The sequence below is a fragment of the Miscanthus floridulus genome, chromosome 17, assembly GCF_019320115.1.
Source record: "Miscanthus floridulus cultivar M001 chromosome 17, ASM1932011v1, whole genome shotgun sequence".
Lineage (NCBI taxonomy): Eukaryota > Viridiplantae > Streptophyta > Magnoliopsida > Poales > Poaceae > Miscanthus > Miscanthus floridulus.
The window spans coordinates 67,949,580-67,962,969 of NC_089596.1; the positions used below are offsets into that span (position 1 = coordinate 67,949,580).

Sequence of the window (13,390 nt, forward strand, 5' to 3'; positions counted from 1 at the left end):
GAACACGCGGAGCTCGATCAGGAGATCGAGCGTGTGGGGGATATACCCCCGGGTACCACAAGATGGTACATGGGCCGCACCATCCGAGGTGGCCCGGCCCGTAAGATCAAGGCGTGCACGGCAAGATTACAAGCTGTACTAGATATTGTAATAGTACAGGGACTACATCGGTACGATGCACCTGCCGGTGCATCTCGTATCACCTGTACGACGATTGGATTCTCAACTTAACTGGGAATTCTTTTTAGACCCTGGCACCACGTGCCTACGTCACCTACTACCAGGCTCGGGGACTAAGTGGGCACACTTCACCTTGTGGTGAATGTGTTTGTTTTTCGACCCCTACGCCTCTGATGATCAAAGATGCTACGCTTCAAGACACCCTTACATTTCTTCACAGAAACCCAAGTGGGCACACTTCCTAGGACGGAAATCTTTTTCTTTCTTCTTAAGAGCACCATACATTCTTCAGACAACCTACTTCTCTGGCGACAACGGTGGTCGGAGATGTCAAGAACTCAAGCCTCACTGTTCGGAGAAGGTTAAAATAGCGTGTCGCATCAGAATACATGGTGCTCGGGGACTAGCTATGGGGGATATACCCCCGGGTACCACAAGATGGTACATGGCCCACACCATCCGAGGTGGCCTGGCCCGTAAGATCGAGGCGTGCACGGCAAGATTACAAGTTGTACTAGATATTGTAATAGTACCAAATAGGATACTTTACTTGTAACCCTCCTCCTCCAAACTATATAAGGAGAGGCAGGGGTCCCCCTTAGAGAAGACCTCAATCAATACAGAATAATGAGACACAGGACGTAGGTATTACGCCAACACGACGGCCGAACCTGTATAAATCTTGTGTCTTGTGCCTCTGTAACCATCTGGTTCCTGATTACACGCACCGTCTACCGACAATCTACCATCATGGGCATACCCCTAGATGGACTGCCGACCATATTTCATCGACAGTGGCACGCCAGGTAGGGGCTGTGCGTGCTGATCCATGGCGAACCAGATGGACCTCAAGATCAATCCCATCCGTGGCAATTTAGCTTCTGGCGGCGGCGTCCTTCACCTACAATGGAGTCGTCGTCTTGAGGCTCTTGCAGTGGCTTGACGTCGCTGTGCGAACTCGTCGTCAAGTCGGCTATCTGCGGCGTCGTCTCCAGCGTCGTATACCTGGGAAGCAAGCCGAGATTTCAACGAGATCTTATCTGCTTCCCAGCTTCAGCAGCGTCATCGGCGTTCAGAATCTACTACCGCAGATTTGGCATCGGCCACTACTTCTACGAACCACGGCATCAGTTCATCGTGACCCTACAGGACTAGATTGGACTTGCATGTTGGTTGTTGTTGGCTACCAGTCCACCGCATGCATCAACGTTCGGGTGCAAGCTGTCAGGCAAGCAAGAAATCAAAGGCTGTGTGATCTATAGTGCCATGCAAGCTGAAGATAGTCTAGATCTCCATCAGGCTCGCATGCGCTCATCTAAGGCATACAAGCAGAGATGCCTGACAAAAGAAGGTTACGACCTGCTCGGCAAACCTTCACGCAAGCAAGGAAGATCTCCGACTGCGCCCGACCTCGGCTGGACATGCCCGAGGGCTTTTGCCTCCCCATGCGATGGAACTAGGTACATGCCCTCCGACCACCGAACTGATCGAGCAACCACGTCGACCACGTCCCGAGTGGCTCCGCTGAGCTCTGACCACGTCGACCATGGACCACGTCGACCACGTCTCGAGCGGCTCCGCCGAGCTTCGACCACATCGACCACGGACCACGTCGACCATGTCCCGAGCGGCTCTACCGAGCTCCGACCACCTCGACCACCAGACCACGTCGCAATGATGATCGCCATGAAGAATGGCGCTATGACAATCGCGACCACCGTCACAACAGGCTGAAAAGCACGAGGACCGGACAACTTTATCGCCATCGACCAGATTTCTATCCAAAGATAAGTACACTTCTAATATTTATATTTAATATAATTTTTCATTACGACGTTTCTCCACAAATGTCCTCGTCATGATTATTCTTCAAATAACGTTTGTCCATGTATACCATCTTAGAGATAACATACAGCTATACTTAACGAAAATCCCCGACTAGTCACGTTGACGCTCGATATCTCCAGAAACGGCCCTGTCTACTGACTCTCTCTACACGTGTATGAGCATCCGCCCTCTGCGTTACGGGTCGTCGGCAGCAGCTCCTTAGCGACGCCTTCCTACATGCACATGGGCTCCGTGCTCCACGCTACAGTAAAGCTAGCTAGGGCTGGAGGCTCAGCTACATACTAACTGGTCGGACGATTTATATTAAGTATAAACACAAACTTCACATTAACACTGATGTTTACAAAGCACCAACTACTTTATCACATCATGCTCATTTACAAGTGACTGCTGAGCGTCATACACTATTTCTTCACCGCTGATTTTTCTCCATAATTTATTATTTTATACATCATGTACTACCATTCTACATATTTATATTGCAAGAATTTTGAGCTATGCTCGGGGACTTCGTCGCTCGCTTCTCGACCTACGCTTGGGGACTGCCTCGATCACTCTCCGACCACAGCTCGGTGACTTCATCGCTCGCTTCTCGACCTACGCTCGGGGACTGCCTCGATCACTCTCCGACCATAGCTCGGGGACATCATCGCTCGCTTCTCGACCTACGCACGGGGACTGCCTCGATCACTCTTCGATCACAGCTCGGGGACTTCGTCACTCGCTCCTCAACCTATGCTCGAGGACTTCGTCGTCGCTCCTCAACCTATGCTCGGGGACTGCCTCGACCACTCTCCGACCATGGCTCGAGGACTTTGCGTCTCGACTACATGCGACTAGCAACTCGCATATAGTTGGGATATTTTTTCTCCTTTAGACCTTGCTATAAGGCTCATACCTCACCTTCCAGTAAGCTCAAGGACTACATCGGTACGATGCACCTACCGGTGCATCTCGTATCACCTGTACGACGATTGGATTCTCAACTTAACTGGGAATTCTTTTTAGACCCTGGCACCACGTGCCTACGTCACCTACTACCAGGCTCGGGGACTAAGTGGGCACACTTCACCTTGTGGTGAATGTGTTTGTTTTTCGACCCCTACGCCTCTGATGATCAAAGATGCTACGCTTCAAGACACCCTTACGTTTCTTCACAGAAACCCAAGTGGGCACACTTCCCAGGACGGAAATCTTTTTCTTTCTTCTTAAGAGCACCATACATTCTTTAGACAACCTACTTCTCTAGCGACAACGGTGGTCGGAGATGTCAAGAACTCAAGCCTCACTGTTCGAAGAAGGTTAAAATGGTGTGTCGCATCAGAATACATGGCGCTCGGGGACTAGCTGTGGGGGATATACCCCCGGGTACCACAAGATGGTACATGGCCCACACCATCCGAGGTGGCCTGGCCCGTAAGATTGAGGCGTGCACGGTAAGATTACAAGTTGTACTAGATATTGTAATAGTACCAAATAGGATACTTTACTTGTAACCCTCCTCCTCCAAACTATAAGGAGAGACAGGGGTCCCCTCAGAGAAGACCTCAATCAATACAGAATAATGAGACACAGGACGTAGGTATTACGCCAACACGGCGGCCGAACCTGTATAAATCTTGTGTCTTGTGCCTCTGTAACCATCTGGTTCCTGATTACACGCACCGTCTACCGACAATCTACCATCATGGGCATACCCCTAGATGGACTGCCGACCATATTTCGTCGACAGAGCACCACGGAGACGGTGGACGCACGCGCACCATGGCCCACGACATGAACTAGAGGATCATCGTGGATGATGAAGCCCTCCCACACTTCGCCCAGGAGATCCAGAACATCGCTGCTGCGGCGGCCTTGCTCTGTGGGCTTTTGGGGCCTGTCGATGTTTTACCACCGATAGCCTGCCATGGGGGGTACTCGGAGCAGTTTATTCGGGCTTCAGCGTATGCAGAACTCGACGGTAAACGCAAGAGACAGTCGATTTATCCTGGTTCGGGCCCTCGACCGTGATCGAGTAATAACCCTACGTCCAGTCGGCGTTAGCCTTTGTGTTGGATTGATTGTCAAGTGTTGTCTCTAACTCTCTTCTGCTCCCTCGATCTAAGGAGCCCTGTCCTCCTTTATATAGTCCGGAGGCCAGAGTCCTAGTCGGTTTACAATGTAGAGTCATAGTAGAATTACAGGGTAATATTACTACTAGGATTATATGGGAGGAATCCTAATCAAACTAGATATCCTCTCTTCCTTGTGGGGTATCCCATGGGTCCCGCATCGACAAGCCCCCGAGCACTTCATGGTTGAACTCTAGAAACCTTATCTTGTTCCTCTAGGTCTTGCCAAGTAGGAACAAGCGTCGCTCGAGTGCTTTCTGGAGTGAAACCATGTAGCGCTTCTTGAGATCTTCGAGTGGTGTGTGCTTTTTTGAAGAAAAAGCACACCCAGCTGGGTGTAGCCCCCGAGCCTCTTGCTATTTGGAACAAGGAGCTGGAGGGTCTTGTCTTAAAATTTCTCTGATTCTTCGTCGAAGGGCTCCCGAGCATATACCCGGGTTCTTTATCAAAAAGAACTCAGATATAGCTCGGTCCAGGTTTTTTTTGTCTTGAGGCCTTGAAGTGGTCTGTCTTGAAGAAGTATTCTTGGTGACATGCGCTTTTTTGAAGAAAAAAGTGCACTCATTGAGTGTAGCCCCCGAGCCTCTTGCTATTTAAAACAAAAAGTTGGAGGGTCTTGAATCTTATGTTTTTTGAAAAATCCTGTCTTGAAGAATTCTTCTGAGTGATGTGCGCTTTTTTTTGAAGAAAAAGTGCACTCACTGAGTGTAGCCCTCGAGCCTCTTGCTATTTGGAACAAAGAGTTGGAGGGTCTTGAATCTGAGTTGTTCAAAGAACTAAAAACCTCTCCTGTTGCAGCCCCCGAGCATATATCTGGGTTCTTTTATTAAAAAAGAACTGGATCTTGGCATATTCTCTGGTAGTCTGCTGTTGTCAGATGTAGTTGTATGATGGTGGTTGAGTGTAAATGCTGTTTGTTCACGAGTTGTACAGTGTTAGTATATTCTTCTGAATATGCTTGTTCTTGAGTACTGTTCCTTCACGCCTGAGTCCTCTTTCATTGAATTCTGTCTTTTCACTGTGTCCTTTGTTAGGTTTGTTCCGTTGGTGCTCCCGATCCATGTGCACTGCTTCTTTGTCCAAGTGATCGGATTTTTTTCCGAGTAGTCGTTTGTTGGTCGTGGTGCGCATCCACAGTTTATGGTGGTCGTGATAGGTCGAGCATTTGTATGGCTTTTATCTACGCCGTGTAATCAACTCGGTATATGCAGATCGTTGTCTTGTCAAATCTTCTTGATTTTGTCAAGTGCTTGTTAGGCTTTCGTCTACGCCATGTAAACAACTCGGTATATGTAGATCGTTGTCTTGACAAACTTTCTTGATTTGTCGAGTGCTTGTCTGGCTGTCGTGTAAACAACTCGGGTTAAGTAGATCTTTGTCCTAACAATCTTTTTGTTCTTGTTAGTACTGAAGAGACTTAGGACCAGCGATTTCAAGTATCTTCAGCTTCTTCTTTTTAGCCTTTTTGCTTAACTCGAGATGTGGCCAGCATCTGGCTCTTTCCCTGGTTGTAAAAACATCTTAGGATTGGTTCAGGTGTTGGCTTATCAGTTACCCTCATCGGCAGGCTCAAGCATCTTTTTGGCTTTTTTGTTCACGCCCGGTATGCTCAGGCATAATTTCAGCCATTTTGCTTTTTTGGTTCGGGTGTTAGCTTATTAGCTACCCTCATCGGTGGGCTCAAGCATCTTTTCAGCTTTTTTACTCTCGGCCGGTATGCTCAGGCATAATTTCAGCCATTTTGCTTTTTGGTTCGGGTGTTAGCTTATTAGCTACCCTCATCGGCGGGCTCAAGCATCTTTTCAGCTCTTTTGCTCTCGGCCGGTATGCTCAGGCATAATTTCAGTCATTTTGCTTTTTGGTTTGGTTGTTAGCTTATTAGCTACCCTCATCGGCGGGCTCAAGCATCTTTTTAGCTCTTTTGCTCTCGACCGGTATGCTCAGGCATAATTTCAGCCATTTTGCTTTTTAGTTCGGGTGTTAGCTTATTAGCTACCCTCATCGGTGGGCTCAAGCATCTTTTCAGCTCTTTTGCTCTCGGTCGGTATGCTCAGGCATAATTTCAGCCATTTTGCTTTTTGGTTCGGGTGTTAGCTTATTAGCTACCCTCATCGGCGGGCTCAAGCATCTTTTCAGCTCTTTTGCTCTCGGCCGGTATGCTTAGGCATAATTTCAGCCATTTTACTTTTTGGTTCGGGTGTTAGCTTATTAGCTATCCTCATCGGCGGGCTCAAGCATCTTTTCAGCTCTTTTGCTCTCGGCCGGTATGCTTAGTGAAAACAACTGGGGGAAAGCCATAATAAGACATATGTTATCGAGGAACACCATCTTTATTGATCATGAACGTTGATATGCTTAGTGAAAATAACTTTGGGGAAGCCATAATAAGACATATATTGTCGAGGAACACCATCTTTATTGATCATGAACGTTGATCTCTTATGGCTTGTATATATATTCTTCCTTGAGTTGTTTTAATGCGTAGAATCTTCTTAGTTGGCTGATGTGCCATGTATTGTTGACTTCTTTTCCATCTTCAGTTATCAACTTGTACGTGCCTGGTCCGGTGACTTTTGTGACAATAAAAGGACCTTTCCATGGACTGAGTAGTTTATGGCGTCCGTCAGTTTTTTGTATTCTTCTTAGTACTAGGTCTCCGATTTGGAGTGATCGAGGCTGGGTATTCTTGTTGTAGTGGCGTCTTAAACCTTGGAGGTATCTGGCTAATTGAAGGGTAGCGTTTACTCTGACTTCTTCTGTACTGTCGAGTTCTAATCTTCGGGTGTGTTCTGCTTCTCCTTCATCATATTGTTCTATCCTTGGTGACGTCCAGATCAAGTCGGCAGGCAGTACGGCTTCCATTACAAACTAGTTTCTGTATGAGTGAACATGGCAACCATTCAACAATATGACAAACACCTCATAGATACATCCAATTCATTGTGAAAAGAAACAATTTGTCCATGGAAATTTATTAGTGTCGACGTGTCCCTCAATGGTTGGCCTTTAGTAGACAAAATGTAGTATAAAGCAGAAGATACCTGTTTCTCCATTCAGAAACTTTCTTGTGTAGCATAATTTTCTGTCCCTTTTCTTTTTAAAAAACAATGTACCAAATATGCTTTAGTATTCGTTACAGCAATTTAGTTAAGAGAGAATGGTTATCATTGTCTGCCAAATTGTGAACATACAGGGTTTTGTCATTATTAGAGATGAGAATCACACTCTCTCAAGAATCATCGATCTAGCACCGAAGTTCCTTTGGGATGTTACTGCGCACATGTTGAAAAATGAGGAAGGCGGGACAGATCAAGTTCTGTTTTGCAGGAAGAAATTCTGGGCTATTGTTTGAGTTATACTCGGGTGGGAACTGGGAAGGTGCCATCTCATATCCTACCTTTGGTTGCCCTTTGTATCATTGAGAACAAAACGTAAGGAGCGCTTTTTGGCATGATGGATGTTCCAGTGAAACGTAATATTTCATTGCACGATCTCTGCAGTTGAGAGTAGTGCATTGTTGAGTAAGCATATGGCACGGTGGTGCCGTTGAGAGATTTATTCAGAAACTAGCTTGGATCATTCAGCCTGTTAGCTTGTTAGTTTCAGCCAGGGCTTATCAGCCAGCCAGCAGTGTTTTTCTCTCACAACAAACCAGCACCAGCTGGACTTATCAGCCCAGAAACCAACCAGCGAACAGACTGATTTTTGCTTTTGAGTTGTACTATTTGCCTATGAAGGGCATGGGTGAGCCGGTGAGGTGTAGTCTTACTGACAGTGTTTTGTAGTTTCTCTCATGAGGAGTAGCTGTTAATTCGTTTGTTATCCTATTCACTAATGGCTGATTAGGTTTAGGTTCTCAACAATATGTTGATAGTGTAGTTTCTGTTGTTCCAATCGGGGATCATCTGTAGTACTATAAACCTTATCGAAGGTACTGTTTGCAGCGAATGCCGAGGTGCGTTTGTTGCATTGTATCAGTCTCTTGGTTGTCTGGATTATTTGCAAGAACTTAAAAGTTTCTACTAGCTGATTATTGATTGTTCACCTAGAATGCCGTATACATGCTCGCGTGCTTCGGCTATTAAATAGAATGTCATATACTTGATCCCAAAATAAGTTAACTTTTTATCCTAAGTTTAACTATTTTGAGTTTGACCAACTTAATAGAAAAGAGTACCAAAGTCTATAACCTTAAATAAATGCACCATGAAACTATTCTCTCTCTCTCTCGCTCACACACACACACACACACTTCTGGCTGCTCTACCATCCACAAACCACTGAGATAACGGGGCACTATACTATGCTGCAGAAGTGAGAGGGAGAAAGAATGTAGTGAAACAGATATTTACTAGTTTTTCCCCTGTGATTTTGATTAGGATAATTTATGAGTTGCTCTAAGGGAGTATCTTTTCGCATGGAAATGGTTTGCCTTAAGCTCCAATTCGGCTCTCAGTCTAATTGGTGGGAGGATGGGTGGCTAGGATTCGACGTCATAAACAACTGAAATATCCCTTTGTGTTCATTGATTTTCTTGTGTATATAAGTGATGCCTTGTCTACACTCATGTTGGGACATGTGACTATATATTGTAAAAGCTGTGTTCTGATGTATTTTCAACAGGGAATGTCAAAAGACAGATTTTTTTCTCATTACCTAAAAAATTAAACTAGTGTGAGCATCTACCACATATAATCATATATGTTTTTTTGTGTGACTTAATGTGTGCAATATGCATTGCATCGCCATAGTAGCAATTTGAAACAAGAACAATATCAAACTCAACCAACAGCTCATACGAGTGTACCTTTATTGTAGAAAGTGAATCTAGCTTAATGGGCTGTTGGTTGGCCATAGGTAATGCTTCAGTCAGGCCGTCCGTCGCCTGGGTGCTCCTTGACGGACTTGCGCGCTACCGCTACCGCTACCCCCCTGCCCCCAACAACCCTGCATGCTCCCTACGTCTCCTCATCTCTCTCAAAAATATCTCCCCACTTCGCTCGCCTATCGCATCGTGCCGCCCACTCTACCTCGCCGCCACAATCCCTCGTCGCGCGGCCATCCACTGCCGCGCCGCCCCACTCCGCCTCGCCACCGTGGCCATCCACCGCCACGGCCCACCCCATGCTCACATGTCGCGGACATGGCGTGCACCGCTCCACCACCACCTCGACGCCACTAGGTGAAGGTCGTCGCCAGCCGAGACATCGTCTCCCGCGGTTGGCCGAAGACACCACAACAGGAAGAAGCACATGTTGCAAGCATACGTTTTAAGTGTTTCATATGTTTCAGAGGTATGTTGCAAGTGTTGCATATGGATGTTGCAAAAGTAGATCCGGATGTTGCACATGTTGCAATGGCTATACATGTATGTTGCAAGCGTTTGTTCGAAATGTTTCATATGTTTTCAGCCGTGTGTTGAAAGTGTTTTATCTGGATATTGCATATGTTTCACATAGATGTTGCAAGCGTTTGTTCGAAATGTTTCATCCATTTCAGGTGCATGTTGCAAATGTTTTATCTGAATGTTGCATCGGTCCGAACGTCGCGCTAGCATCTTCGTACCACGATCGTATATATACATACATATCTCCTAACGATCCATGTCCCAATTGTGTTCAACTTGAACTTGTGTAATAACCTCTTTTGTTTGAAACCCACATAATTTCCTCTTAATTAGGTTGGATCTGATTTTCGCGTGTACTTAAATCATAAATATCCATCAGTCATTTGTAGAACAAATAGCACTGATATCTGGCAGCAGAAGTAGATTCACAATGCTCAATGCAGAAACCACGTTATATATAATAATAAAGTTATTACGCACTTGAATAATATAGTAGTTGTGTGGCCGCTCTTGGTAAGCTTGTAATTTGGAATATCAAGATTAGATGATAGATTGATAGTGTAATAAGCAGGAACCATGTTCACACTTTATATACGAATGTACCGGAATGCTGATTTGCTGAACCCAAAGCCTTTCCGGGCGTATCTTAATCCGCGGAACCGGCCTGGAGGCAGAGATCGTGGCACGTAGTAGACGTTTAACTTTGTCGACAGCCGACGACAATGGGACGGGAACATAATTGTTGAATGAAAAGCGTGGCGGCAACTACCAAGTGCCAAAGCGAGGAGAAATGGAGAATCTATTCCTCGACCCGGATCGGAGGCGGCTATTCTTCTAGGAGTACCGAGCACGTACGGGAGAAAGACAAGTAGAGAAGATAGGTTTTTGGTCGAGAACGTCGCTGACTCTAACCTGCAGGGAGTTACGTTCTTCTGGTGCACGCGTACGTACCGACGTATCGTATACCGCGCATCGGTATTCGGTCGTCAATATGGGCATCCATTTTACACTACCTCTGCCTACTTTGCCGCCAAAGCAAGAAAACCAGAACGCCGGCCGACGCACGCCGACAAGCAAGAGCTTGCATGGCAGCCGATCAATGGCTCCATCGTCCGGCACTCCATTCGTGGCGTGTCCACATGCAAGCACAATCTCTAAAGACAACGGAACAGAATCTCTATTACCACCAGCTTGCTATGCTAGCTGCTCCCAATTAGATCAGATCGAACAGAATCTATCTATCTGTCTATCAGCTAACGCGGCATGTCCGAGAAGCTCGCTGTACCGTTAGAGCAAAGCTATACAGCCGACTGCTGCCTGCCACCCTACCTCTCAGCCCACTCGTATAATAGTCAGCTCTTCGGCATTAATACGTGGCGCACTTGTCTCTCTCGTAGGGTTTTTCGGTTCTTGTGTGTCCAAGCCGACTGCAAGCTTGCAGCGTGCTTCTCCTCTCCTCTCTCCTCCATGTCAGCATTCAGACTGCTTACAACATGTTATTATACCTGCTCTTAGGCAACAGATCGAGTTTGGCTTGCGATCTCTGCAGGCCGGCATACCAACCATTCTTGGTCAGCCTAGAACGAAGATGGCTGATAAAAAACTACGTACGTACAGGCGCCTCCAGTATCATCATATTCCTTCTTCCTACCTCGTCGACTTAGGTGCTCCATCGCTTGGCATTCGCGTGCCTAGCCTATATAAGGAGGCCATTTCGCTCATCACTTGAACACACAGTTATTGGCTTATTGCAGCTGGGTTGATCTATTCTTCTGTTATAAACAGCTGAGATAGATTGTTCACAACCGCAAGGCGAACCTACACATATTGTCTTGCTATCTAGCTGTTCCCAATGTCGATCCTTCCATCAATGGAGAACAACGCCAGGACGAGCAACCCTCAGCCTCCTCCAGGTTGTCACAGTTACTGTTATTTTTAGCTTCTCCAATCTTCATTCGCCCTGTTCGTTTGGAGCCATATTTTTTTCAGCTAATGAACAATATTTTTCTCTCATAACAAATCAGCTAACAGTACTTTCAGCCATGGCTTATCAGCCAAACGAACAAGACAATTGCTGATTTATTCGAATAATTGGTGAATCAGTAGGGTACCCGTCGGTGGGGCCGGCCGAGCAGGGTGGCGCGGCAGGCGGCAAGAAGAAGGGGTCTCGTCGCCGCTCAACGTCGAGCAAGCGGGGGGAGCCCAGCTTTATCGAAGGATGGTACGTGCGTGCCTACGCTACGCTCTTGTAGCCTTGTCTAAGACCTAGCTAGACCAGATTAACATATATCCTTTGTGTTCCTTTTTTTTTTCCACAAGTTTAGATGGCATTTGATTGATGTGCATGTAAGCAAGACTGATCTGTCTGTGCGTCACTGATGTGTTCTTTCTTCGTCTCCACGACTCCACAGCATCGCTGCTCTCTGCTGCTGCTGGCTCTGCGAGCTCTGCTGCGACTGAACAGCGCCTAAGCTACTACGGGAACGGAGATACACGTAATACCATGCATAGAAACCAGAGAGATCGGTGCCATTCATCATTCATGCGTGGAGCTTTCTTTAATAAGTAATTTGGTCGACCGCAGGGATATATAATACTTCTAGGATTGCAGTATAATCAGGAGTTTCTGCGTGTACTAGGGTAGTAAGCAGTAGTGGTTTGTGCTTCCTGTTTTCTGTGCACCTGTTCCATACTACTGGAGGAACATTTTGTACTATCACGTACGTGCGTTCTGTGTTTTAGCTACCTGTGTTCTGTGTTTCGGCTATAATTCTATTTGTATGTGCAATTTGCATTGGCTTGTTTTAACTCCCTTGTTGAATTTAACGGTTTTGAATTACTTTGATATATGTATTCTCTACTACTATGTACTTGCTATCATCGACGATGTCCAGCTTATGTTGCGTTACAATGACAATGTTCTTTTTTGTCATCACAATGACAAAGTTCCTATTATGGCATCAATTGCTTGTAAGTCTTATAATGTAAACATTTGAGAACAATGTCTCACAAACCAAGTGCCTTCAGCCTTTTTTTTTTGACTTTCTAAAAAACCAAGTACCTTCAAGCAGTCATCGGCAAGTTAGAATAATCATGGTATGAATGTAATTAAATGAGCAGAAAACAAGTTTGCTCAATATTGTATCGTACATATGCTGTGCTTCGATTCACAAAGCGCTCAACAAGGAGTGAAATGATAACAAGTAGACAGGCGGGAACGCTTGCCTCATTTCATTATCAGTTGGCCCGTACAATGCAAGAAAAGGCATTTGTAGTAGTGGGACTTTGTCTATACAGATTGTGTTTATTATTTTTCCTCTCCCTTTGACCAACCTTTACAAAGATCCTCGGTATACTTTGGGTTAGTTTTGCCCTTTTCTTGAAGCCCAATAGTACAAATGTTAGCTAGCTTGCTGTCGCATCGGATCACCCATCAAGCTTCACACACGCCGTCATTGGCGAGACCACTCTGCTTCGACTTTGCCTGGCACTTCGATGCATCAGGGAAAAAATGCAAAGTCGACCACGATCTAGCTCGCGAAGTTGTCTCAACGACAAAAATGTTGCTTCCGATGTTGGACCTGCGAAGTTAAGATGCCAAGGGAAGCGATTAGCTATAGTGTCGATTACGGACGACATGATAAAGTCCAAATCCCAACAGTAGCCCTTCGCGGGTGCTGACCAACTCATTGGGTTGAATTCGTGAAGTATTTTATTTTGACTATTAAACATCATCCCTTTTTTCTCTTAGAATCAGCTTCATATTTTTTTTTACATATTTAGCTATTATTTAATCATTAACCAACTAAATTTTAGGATTTTTGAGGTGGCATTGTTGTCTTTTTAAAGGCTAGTTTGACCACAAGACTTAGGGGGCTTTATAAGAGAAGTGGTGGTGTTA

General features: G+C 45.8%; 1 long non-coding RNA gene across 1 annotated transcript; it reads left to right on the top strand.

Moving 5' to 3' along the window:
- Positions 1-11,227: 11,227 nt before the first annotated feature.
- On the top strand, positions 11,228-12,511 carry LOC136519069 (uncharacterized). The gene is made up of 3 exons (XR_010774684.1): positions 11,228-11,402; positions 11,593-11,710; positions 11,901-12,511. It is a non-coding gene; the product is annotated as an uncharacterized lncRNA (long non-coding RNA).
- The last annotated feature ends 879 nt before the right edge of the window (positions 12,512-13,390 follow it).